Genomic DNA, 10,691 nt, shown 5'->3' on the forward strand with positions numbered 1-10,691 from the left:
TGAACAATGACAAAATATATATCAAGCCTGTTGACAAAGGGGGAAATGCAGTGCTGATCAACAAGGAGGACTATGTTAAAGAGGTAACTGGACAGCTGAGTGATGAAATAAACTACAGCAATCCTATAAACAGAATGACTATATCTCAGATTCAAAACTTTGAAAGAATGGCATACAGAACGGTTAATTAATGATGATGAATTCAAATAACTAAAAACAAATAATCCAGTGATACCCACCATTTATTTTCTCACACAAATTCACAAGACCTTACATAACCCATTTGGGAGACCAATTGTTCCTACTCGTGAGTCTCTCTATGATAAGATCTCCAGTTATGTCAATTACTATCTGGCATCCATAGTAAAAGAAATCTGGGATCGTATAGTAGAGACACAAGCGATTTCCTAAAGATTCTAGCCACAACCACCAGGCAAAATGATTACTTACTGGTAACAATAGTGCAGAACCGCTATGAGGATTTCTTTTTCCCCAAGCTACCAAATCTCACTATGGGATGGTGGGAAAAGGAGATAGCTTGAGGCTCTGACAACGAAAGTTACTTTTTTTTAAACTCTTTTTAAAAAATAAATTCAAACCAAGAGAATATAAAGAATGACAGGCTGTGCATCCAGCAGGAACAGACTCGTGCACCATATGTGTCATTATACAATTTCACTCCGGGGCATATACACAGAAGAGGCTTATACATAAAGAACCATCTCACATAAAGGGCAGTAACATGTGGGCTATAGGAGGATGACTTCCATTACGAACCAGTTTCACTGGGAGGTCAAAGAGGCAATCATCGGCAATGTCTCTGTTTCAGATATCCTCACATTATTGGCAGCAGGGTGCTAATGGGCAGAATCGTTCAGCATCTCAGAGTCATTCACGGTCGACTAGTGATCCCTGAAAGGCTGCCAAATGTCCTTTGGGGGTGAAGTTGGTGGCTGCAGAGAGGCATTGTAGGAAAGTACCATCTTGCCTGGCATGTTACCCCCATTTTTCACTGTATATATGTTGTTTTAGTTGTATGTGTCACTGGTACCCTGCCAGCCAGGGCCCCAGTGCTCATAAGTGTGCCTGAATGTGTTACCTGTGTTATGACTAACTGTCTCACTGAGGCTCTGCTAATCAGAACCTCAGTGGTTATGCTCTCTCATTTCTTTCAAATTGTCACTAACAGGCTAGTGACCAATTTTACCAATTTACATTGGCATACTGGAACACCCTTATAATTCCCTAGTATATGGTACTGAGGTACCCAGGGTATTGGGGTTCCAGGAGATCCCTATGGGCTGCAGCATTTCTTTTGCCACCCATAGGGAGCTCTGACAATTCTTACACAGGCCTGCCACTGCAGCCTGAGTGAAATAACGTCCATGTTATTTCACAGCCATTTTACACTGCACTTAAGTAACTTATAAGTCACCTATATGTCTAACCTTTACCTGGTAAAGGTTGGGTGCTAAGTTACTTAGTGTGTGGGCACCCTGGCACTAGCCAAGGTGCCCCCACATTGTTCAGGGCCAATTCCCCGGACTTTGTGAGTGCGGGGACACCATTACACGCGTGCACTACATATAGGTCACTACCTATATGTAGCTTCACAATGGTAACTCCGAATATGGCCATGTAACATGTCTATGATCATGGAATTGCCCCCTCTATGCCATCCTGTCATAGTTGGCACAATCCCATGATCCCAAGGTCTGTAGCTCAGACCTGGGTACTGCCAAACTGCCTTTCCCGGGGTTTCACTGCAGCTGCTGCTGCTGCCAACCCCTCAGACAGGTTTCTGCCCTCCTGGGGTCCAGCCAGGCTTGGCACAGGAAGGCAGAACAAAGGACTTCCTCAGAGAGAGGGTGTTACACCCTCTCCCTTTGGAAAATGGTGTTAGGGCTGGGGAGGAGTAGCCTCCCCCAGCCTCTGGAAATGCTTTCATGGGCACAGATGGTGCCCATTTCTGCATAAGCCAGTCTACACCGGTTCAGGGACCCCTCAGCCCTGCTCTGGCGCGAAACTGGACAAAGGAAAGGGGAGTGACCACTCCCCTGACCTGCACCTCCCCTGGGAGGTGCCCAGAGCGCCTCCAGTGTGCTCCAGACCTCTGCCATCTTGGAAACAGAGGTGCTGCTGGCACACTGGACTGCTCTGAGTGGCCAGCGCCAGCAGGTGACGTCAGAGACTCCTTCTGTTAGGCTCCTTCAGGTGTTACTAGCCTATCCTCTCTCCTAAGTAGCCAAACCCTCTTTTCTGGCTATTTAGGGTCTCTGTCTTTGGGGATTCCTTAGTGTAAGGAAATGCCTCCTTGGCATGGTTGCCCCCTGACTTTTTGCCTTTGCTGATGCTATGTTTACAATTGAAAGTGTGCTGAGGCCTGCTAACCAGGCCCCAGCACCAGTGTTCTTTCCCTAACCTGTACTTTTGTATCCACAATTGGCAGACCCTGGCATCCAGATAAGTCCCTTGTAACTGGTACTTCTAGTACCAAGGGCCCTGATGCCAAGGAAGGTCTCTAAGGGCTGCAGCATGTCTTATGCCACCCTGGAGACCTCTCACTCAGCACAGACACACTGCTTGCCAGCTTGTGTGTGCTAGTGAGAACAAAACGAGTAAGTCGACATGGCACTCCCCTCAGGGTGCCATGCCAGCCTCTCACTGCCTATGCAGTATAGGTAAGACACCCCTCTAGCAGGCCTTACAGCCCTAAGGCAGGGTGCACTATACCATAGGTGAGGGTACCAGTGCATGAGCATGGTACCCCTACAGTGTCTAAACAAAACCTTAGACATCGTAAGTGCAGGGTAGCCATAAGAGTATATGGTCTGGGAGTTTGTCAAACACGAACTCCACAGCACCATAACGGCTACACTGAAAACTGGGAAGTTTGGTATCAAACTTCTCAGCACAATAAATGCACACTGATGCCAGTGTACATTTTATTGTAAAATACACCACAGAGGGCACCTTAGAGGTGCCCCCTGAAACTTCACCGACTATCTGTGTAGGCTGACTAGTTTTAGCAGCCTGCCACAAACCGAGACATGTTGCTGGCCCCATGGGGAGAGTGCCTTTGTCACTCTGAGGCCAGTAACAAAGCCTGCACTGGGTGGAGATGCTAACACCTCTCCCAGGCAGGAATTGTCACACCTGGCGGTGAGCCTCAAAGGCTCACCTCCTTTGTGCCAACCCAGCAGGACACTCCAGCTAGTGGAGTTGCCCGCCCCCTCCGGCCAGGCCCCACTTTTGGCGGCAAGGCCGGAGAAAATAATGAGAAAAACAAGGAGGAGTCACTGGCCAGTCAGGACAGCCCCTAAGGTGTCCTGAGCTGAAGTGACTCTAACTTTTAGAAATCCTCCATCTTGCAGATGGAGGATTCCCCCAATAGGGTTAGGATTGTGACCCCCTCCCCTTGGGAGGAGGCACAAAGAGGGTGTACCCACCCTCAGGGCTAGTAGCCATTGGCTACTAACCCCCCAGACCTAAACACGCCCTTAAATTTAGTATTTAAGGGCTACCCTGAACCCTAGAAAATTAGATTCCTGCAACTACAAGAAGAAGGACTGCCTAGCTGAAAACCCCTGCAGAGGAAGACCAGAAGACGACAACTGCCTTGGCTCCAGAAACTCACCGGCCTGTCTCCTGCCTTCCAAAGATCCTGCTCCAGCGACGCCTTCCAAAGGGACCAGCGACCTCGACATCCTCTGAGGACTGCCCCTGCTTCGAAAAGACAAGAAACTCCCGAGGACAGCGGACCTGCTCCAAGAAAAGCTGCAACTTTGTTTCCAGCAGCTTTAAAGAACCCTGCAAGCTCCCCGCAAAAGGCGTGAGACTTGCAACACTGCACCCGGCGACCCCGACTCGGCTGGTGGCGATCCAACACCTCAGGAGGGACCCCAGGACTACTCTGATACTGTGAGTACCAAGACCTGTCCCCCCTGAGCCCCCACAGCGCCGCCTGCAGAGGGAATCCCGAGGCTTCCCCTGACTCTGTGCATGCTATTCCTTACTTTGAAATAGCACATACAGAGCCAACTTCCTACATTGGTGGATCAGCGGTGGGGTACAAGACTTTGCATTTGCTGGACTACTCAGCCAATACCTGATCACACGACAAATTCCAAAATTGTCATTAGAAATTGATTTTTGCAATTTGAAAAGTTTTCTAAATTCTTAAAAGACCTGCTAGGGCCTTGTGTTAGATCCTGTTTAGCATTTCTTTTAGAGTTTAAAAGTTTGTAAAAGTTTGAATTAGATTCTAGAACCAGTTGTAGATTCTTAAAAAGTATTCCAACTTTTAGAAGCAAAATGTCTAGCACAGATGTGACTGTGGTGGAACTCGACACCACACCTTACCTCCATCTTAAGATGAGGGAGCTAAGGTCACTCTGTAAAATAAAGAAAATAACAATGGGCCCCAAACCTACCAAAATACAGCTCCAGGAGCTTTTGGCAGAGTTTGAAAAGGCCAACCCCTCTGAGGGTGGCAACTCAGAGGAAGAGGATAGTGACTTGGAGGAAAATTCCCCCCTACCAATCCTATCTAGGGAGAACAGGGTCCCTCAAACCCTGACTCCAAAAATAATAGTCAGAGACGCTGGTTCCCTCACAGGAGAGACCAACACCTCTGAAATCACTGAGGATAGCCCCAGTGAAGAGGACATCCAGTTAGCCAGGATGGCCAAAAGATTGGCTTTGGAAAGACAGATCCTAGCCATAGAGAGGGAAAGACAAGAGATGGGCCTAGGACCCATCAATGGTGGCAGCAACATAAATAGGGTCAGAGATTCTCCTGACATGTTGAAAATCCCTAAAGGGATTGTAACTAAATATGAAGATGGTGATGACATCACCAAATGGTTCACAGCTTTTGAGAGGGCTTGTGTAACCAGAAAAGTGAACAGATCTCACTGGGGTGCTCTCCTTTGGGAAATGTTCACAGGAAAGTGTAGGGATAGACTCCTCACACTCTCTGGACAAGATGCAGAATCTTATGACCTCATGAAGGGTACCCTGATTGAGGGCTTTGGATTCTCCACTGAGGAGTATAGGATTAGATTCAGGGGGGCTCAAAAATCCTCGAGCCAGACCTGGGTTGACTTTGTAGACTACTCAGTGAAAACACTAGATGGTTGGATTCAAGGCAGTGGTGTAAGTAATTATGATGGGCTGTACAATTTATTTGTGAAAGAACACCTATTAAGTAATTGTTTCAATGATAAACTGCATCAGCATCTGGTAGACCTAGGACCAATTTCTCCCCAAGAATTGGGAAAGAAGGCGGACCATTGGGTCAAGACAAGGGTGTCCAAGACTTCAACAGGGGGTGACCAAAAGAAAGGGGTCACAAAGACTCCCCAGGGGAAGGGTGATGAGACAACCAAAACTAAAAATAGTAAAGAGTCTTCTACAGGCCCCCAAAAACCTGCACAGGAGGGTGGGCCCAGAGCCTCTTCACAAAACAATGGGTACAAGGGTAAAAACTTTGATCCCAAAAAGGCCTGGTGTCATAGCTGTAAACAGCATGGACACCAAACTGGAGACAAGGCCTGTCCCAAGAAAGGTTCCACTCCAAACTCCCATCCAGGTAACACTGGTATGGCTAGTCTCCAAGTGGGATCAACAGTGTGCCCAGAGCAAATCAGGGTCCACACTGAAGCTACTCTAGTTTCTGAGGGTGGGGTGGATTTAGCCACACTAGCTGTCTGGCCGCCTAACATGCAAAAATACAGACAGCAACTCTTAATTAATGGGACTAGAATAGAGGGCCTGAGGGATACAGGTGCCAGTGTCACCATGGTGACAGAGAAACTGGTTTCCCCTGGCCAATACCTGACTGGAAAAACTTACACAGTCACCAACGCTGACAATCAGAGAAAAGTACATCCCATGGCAATGGTTACTTTAGAATGGGGAGGGGTCAATGGCCTGAAACAGGTGGTGGTCTCCTCAAATATCCCAGTGGACTGTCTGCTTGGAAATGACCTGGAGTCCTCAGCATGGGCTGAGGTAGAACTAAAAACCCATGCAGCAATGCTGGGTATCCCTGAACTGGTGTGTGTGAAAACAAGAGCACAATGCAAGGCCCAGGGTGAACAAGTAGAGCTGGAGTCTGGAAGAATGGCCCAGCCTACCAAGAGAACAGGAAAGTCAGTTGGGAAACCAACTGCAACACAGCAAAAGAAAGGGAACCTCTCTTCTCAGGAAGAAGTTCTGCCCTCTGAGGGAACTGAGCCTTTGGAGCTTGAACCTTACCAGGTTGAGCTCTTGGGCCCAGGGGGACCCTCAAGGGAGGAGCTGTGTAAGGGACAAGAAACCTGTCCCTCTCTTGAAGGCCTTAGGCAGCAAGCTGCTGAAGAGTCCAAAGGCAAGAAAAATGGAACGCATAGGGTCTATTGGGAAGATGGACTCCTGTACACTGAGGCCAGAGACCCCAAACCTGGTGCCACTAGGAGAGTGGTAGTGCCTCAGCTGTTCAGGAAGTTCATCCTAACATTGGCCCATGACATTCCCCTTGCTGGACATTTGGGACAAACCAAGACGTGGGAGAGGTTAGTCAACCACTTCTACTGGCCCAATATGTCCAACATGGTTAAGGAGTTTTGCCTCTCCTGCCCCACCTGTCAAGCCAGTGGTAAGACAGGTGGGCATCCAAAGGCCCCCCTCATTCCACTTCCAGTGGTGGGGGTGCCCTTTGAAAGAGTGGGTGTGGACATAGTTGGTCCACTAGAACCTCCCACAGCCTCAGGAAATATGTATATCCTGGTAGTAGTGGATCATGCTACCAGGTATCCTGAAGCTATTCCCCTTAGGTCGACTACTGCCCCTGCAGTAGCCAAGGCCCTCATTGGTATCTTTACCAGAGTGGGTTTCCCTAAGGAGGTGGTGTCTGACAGAGGTACCAACTTCATGTCAGCATACCTAAAGCACATGTGGAATGAGTGTGGAGTGACTTATAAATTCACTACACCATACCATCCCCAAACTAATGGCTTGGTTGAGAGATTCAACAAGACATTAAAAGGCATGATCATGGGGCTCCCAGAAAAGCTCAAAAGGAGATGGGATGTCCTTTTGCCATGTCTGCTTTTCGCTTACAGAGAGGTGCCACAGAAGGGAGTAGGATTCTCACCCTTTGAACTTCTGTTTGGTCATCCTGTAAGGGGACCACTTGCCCTTGTTAAAGAAGGCTGGGAGAGACCTCTCCATGAGCCTAAACAGGACATAGTGGACTATGTACTTGGCCTTCGCTCTAGAATGGCAGAGTACATGGAAAAGGCAACCAAAAACCTTGAGGCCAGCCAACAGCTCCAGAAGTTTTGGTATGACCAAAAGGCTGCACTGGTGGAGTTCCAACCAGGGCAGAAAGTCTGGGTTCTGGAGCCTGTGGCTCCCAGGGCACTCCAGGACAAATGGAGTGGCCCTTACCCAGTACTAGAAAGGAAGAGTCAGGTCACCTACCTGGTGGACCTGGGCACAAGCAGGAGCCCCAAGAGGGTGATCCATGTGAACCGCCTTAAACTCTTCCATGACAGGGCTGATGTGAATCTGTTGATGGTAACAGATGAGGATCAGGAGGCAGAGAGTGAACCTCTCCCTGATCTTCTGTCATCAGACCCAAAAGATGGCACAGTAGATGGAGTGATCTACTCAGACACCCTCTCTGGCCAACAGCAAGCTGATTGTAGGAGAGTCCTACAACAGTTTCCTGAACTCTTCTCCTTGACCCCTGGTCAGACACACCTGTGTACCCATGATGTGGACACAGGAGACAGCATGCCTGTCAAGAACAAAATCTTTAGACAATCTGACCATGTCAAAGAAAGCATCAAGGTGGAAGTCCACAAGATGCTGGAATTGGGAGTAATTGAGCGCTCTGACAGCCCCTGGGCTAGCCCAGTGGTCTTAGTCCCCAAGCCTCACACCAAAGATGGAAAGAAAGAGATGAGGTTTTGTGTGGACTACAGAGGGCTCAATTCTGTCACCAAGACAGATGCCCATCCAATTCCAAGAGCTGATGAGCTCATTGATAAATTAGGTGCTGCCAAATTTCTAAGTACCTTTGACTTGACAGCCGGGTACTGGCAAATAAAAATGGCACCTGGAGCAAAAGAAAAGACAGCATTCTCCACACCTGATGGGCATTATCAGTTTACTGTTATGCCCTTTGGTTTAAAGAATGCCCCTGCCACCTTCCAAAGGTTGGTGAATCAAGTCCTTGCTGGCTTGGAGTCCTTTAGCACAGCTTATCTTGATGATATTGCTGTCTTTAGCTCCACCTGGCAGGATCACCTGGTCCACCTGAGGAAGGTTTTGAAGGCTCTGCAATCTGCAGGCCTCTCTATCAAGGCATCCAAATGCCAGATAGGGCAGGGAACTGTGGTTTACTTGGGACACCTTGTAGGTGGAGGCCAAGTTCAGCCACTCCAACCCAAGATCCAGACTATTCTGGACTGGGTAGCTCCAAAAACCCAGACTCAAGTCAGGGCATTCCTTGGCTTGACTGGGTACTACAGGAGGTTTGTGAAGGGATATGGATCCATTGTGACAGCCCTCACTGAACTCACCTCCAAGAAAATGCCCAAGAAAGTAAACTGGACTGTGGAATGCCAACAGGCCTTTGACACCCTGAAGCAGGCAATGTGCTCAGCACCAGTTCTCAAAGCTCCAGATTATTCTAAGCAGTTCATTGTGCAGACTGATGCCTCTGAACATGGGATAGGGGCAGTTTTGTCCCAAACAAATGATGATGGCCTTGACCAGCCTGTTGCTTTCATTAGCAGGAGGTTACTCCCCAGGGAGCAGCGTTGGAGTGCCATTGAGAGGGAGGCCTTTGCTGTGGTTTGGTCCCTGAAGAAGCTGAGACCATACCTCTTTGGGACTCACTTCCTAGTTCAAACTGACCACAGACCTCTCAAATGGCTGATGCAAATGAAAGGTGAAAATCCTAAACTGTTGAGGTGGTCCATCTCCCTACAGGGAATGGACTTTATAGTGGAACACAGACCTGGGACTGCCCATGCCAATGCAGATGGCCTTTCCAGGTTCTTCCACTTAGAAAATGAAGACTCTCTTGGGAAAGGTTAGTCTCATCCTCTTTCGTTTGGGGGGGGTTGTGTAAGGAAATGCCTCCTTGGCATGGTTGCCCCCTGACTTTTTGCCTTTGCTGATGCTATGTTTACAATTGAAAGTGTGCTGAGGCCTGCTAACCAGGCCCCAGCACCAGTGTTCTTTCCCTAACCTGTACTTTTGTATCCACAATTGGCAGACCCTGGCATCCAGATAAGTCCCTTGTAACTGGTACTTCTAGTACCAAGGGCCCTGATGCCAAGGAAGGTCTCTAAGGGCTGCAGCATGTCTTATGCCACCCTGGAGACCTCTCACTCAGCACAGACACACTGCTTGCCAGCTTGTGTGTGCTAGTGAGGACAAAACGAGTAAGTCGACATGGCACTCCCCTCAGGGTGCCATGCCAGCCTCTCACTGCCTATGCAGTATAGGTAAGACACCCCTCTAGCAGGCCTTACAGCCCTAAGGCAGGGTGCACTATACCATAGGTGAGGGTACCAGTGCATGAGCATGGTACCCCTACAGTGTCTAAACAAAACCTTAGACATCGTAAGTGCAGGGTAGCCATAAGAGTATATGGTCTGGGAGTTTGTCAAACACGAACTCCACAGCACCATAACGGCTACACTGAAAACTGGGAAGTTTGGTATCAAACTTCTCAGCACAATAAATGCACACTGATGCCAGTGTACATTTTATTGTAAAATACACCACAGAGGGCACCTTAGAGGTGCCCCCTGAAACTTCACCGACTATCTGTGTAGGCTGACTAGTTTTAGCAGCCTGCCACAAACCGAGACATGTTGCTGGCCCCATGGGGAGAGTGCCTTTGTCACTCTGAGGCCAGTAACAAAGCCTGCACTGGGTGGAGATGCTAACACCTCTCCCAGGCAGGAATTGTCACACCTGGCGGTGAGCCTCAAAGGCTCACCTCCTTTGTGCCAACCCAGCAGGACACTCCAGCTAGTGGAGTTGCCCGCCCCCTCCGGCCAGGCCCCACTTTTGGCGGCAAGGCCGGAGAAAATAATGAGAAAAACAAGGAGGAGTCACTGGCCAGTCAGGACAGCCCCTAAGGTGTCCTGAGCTGAAGTGACTCTAACTTTTAGAAATCCTCCATCTTGCAGATGGAGGATTCCCCCAATAGGGTTAGGATTGTGACCCCCTCCCCTTGGGAGGAGGCACAAAGAGGGTGTACCCACCCTCAGGGCTAGTAGCCATTGGCTACTAACCCCCCAGACCTAAACACGCCCTTAAATTTAGTATTTAAGGGCTACCCTGAACCCTAGAAAATTAGATTCCTGCAACTACAAGAAGAAGGACTGCCTAGCTGAAAACCCCTGCAGAGGAAGACCAGAAGACGACAACTGCCTTGGCTCCAGAAACTCACCGGCCTGTCTCCTGCCTTCCAAAGATCCTGCTCCAGCGACGCCTTCCAAAGGGACCAGCGACCTCGACATCCTCTGAGGACTGCCCCTGCTTCGAAAAGACAAGAAACTCCCGAGGACAGCGGACCTGCTCCAAGAAAAGCTGCAACTTTGTTTCCAGCAGCTTTAAAGAACCCTGCAAGCTCCCCGCAAAAGGCGTGAGACTTGCAACACTGCACCCGGCGACCCCGA

Source organism: Pleurodeles waltl, chromosome 4_2 (assembly GCF_031143425.1).
Source record: "Pleurodeles waltl isolate 20211129_DDA chromosome 4_2, aPleWal1.hap1.20221129, whole genome shotgun sequence".
Classification (NCBI taxonomy): Eukaryota; Metazoa; Chordata; class Amphibia; order Caudata; family Salamandridae; genus Pleurodeles; species Pleurodeles waltl.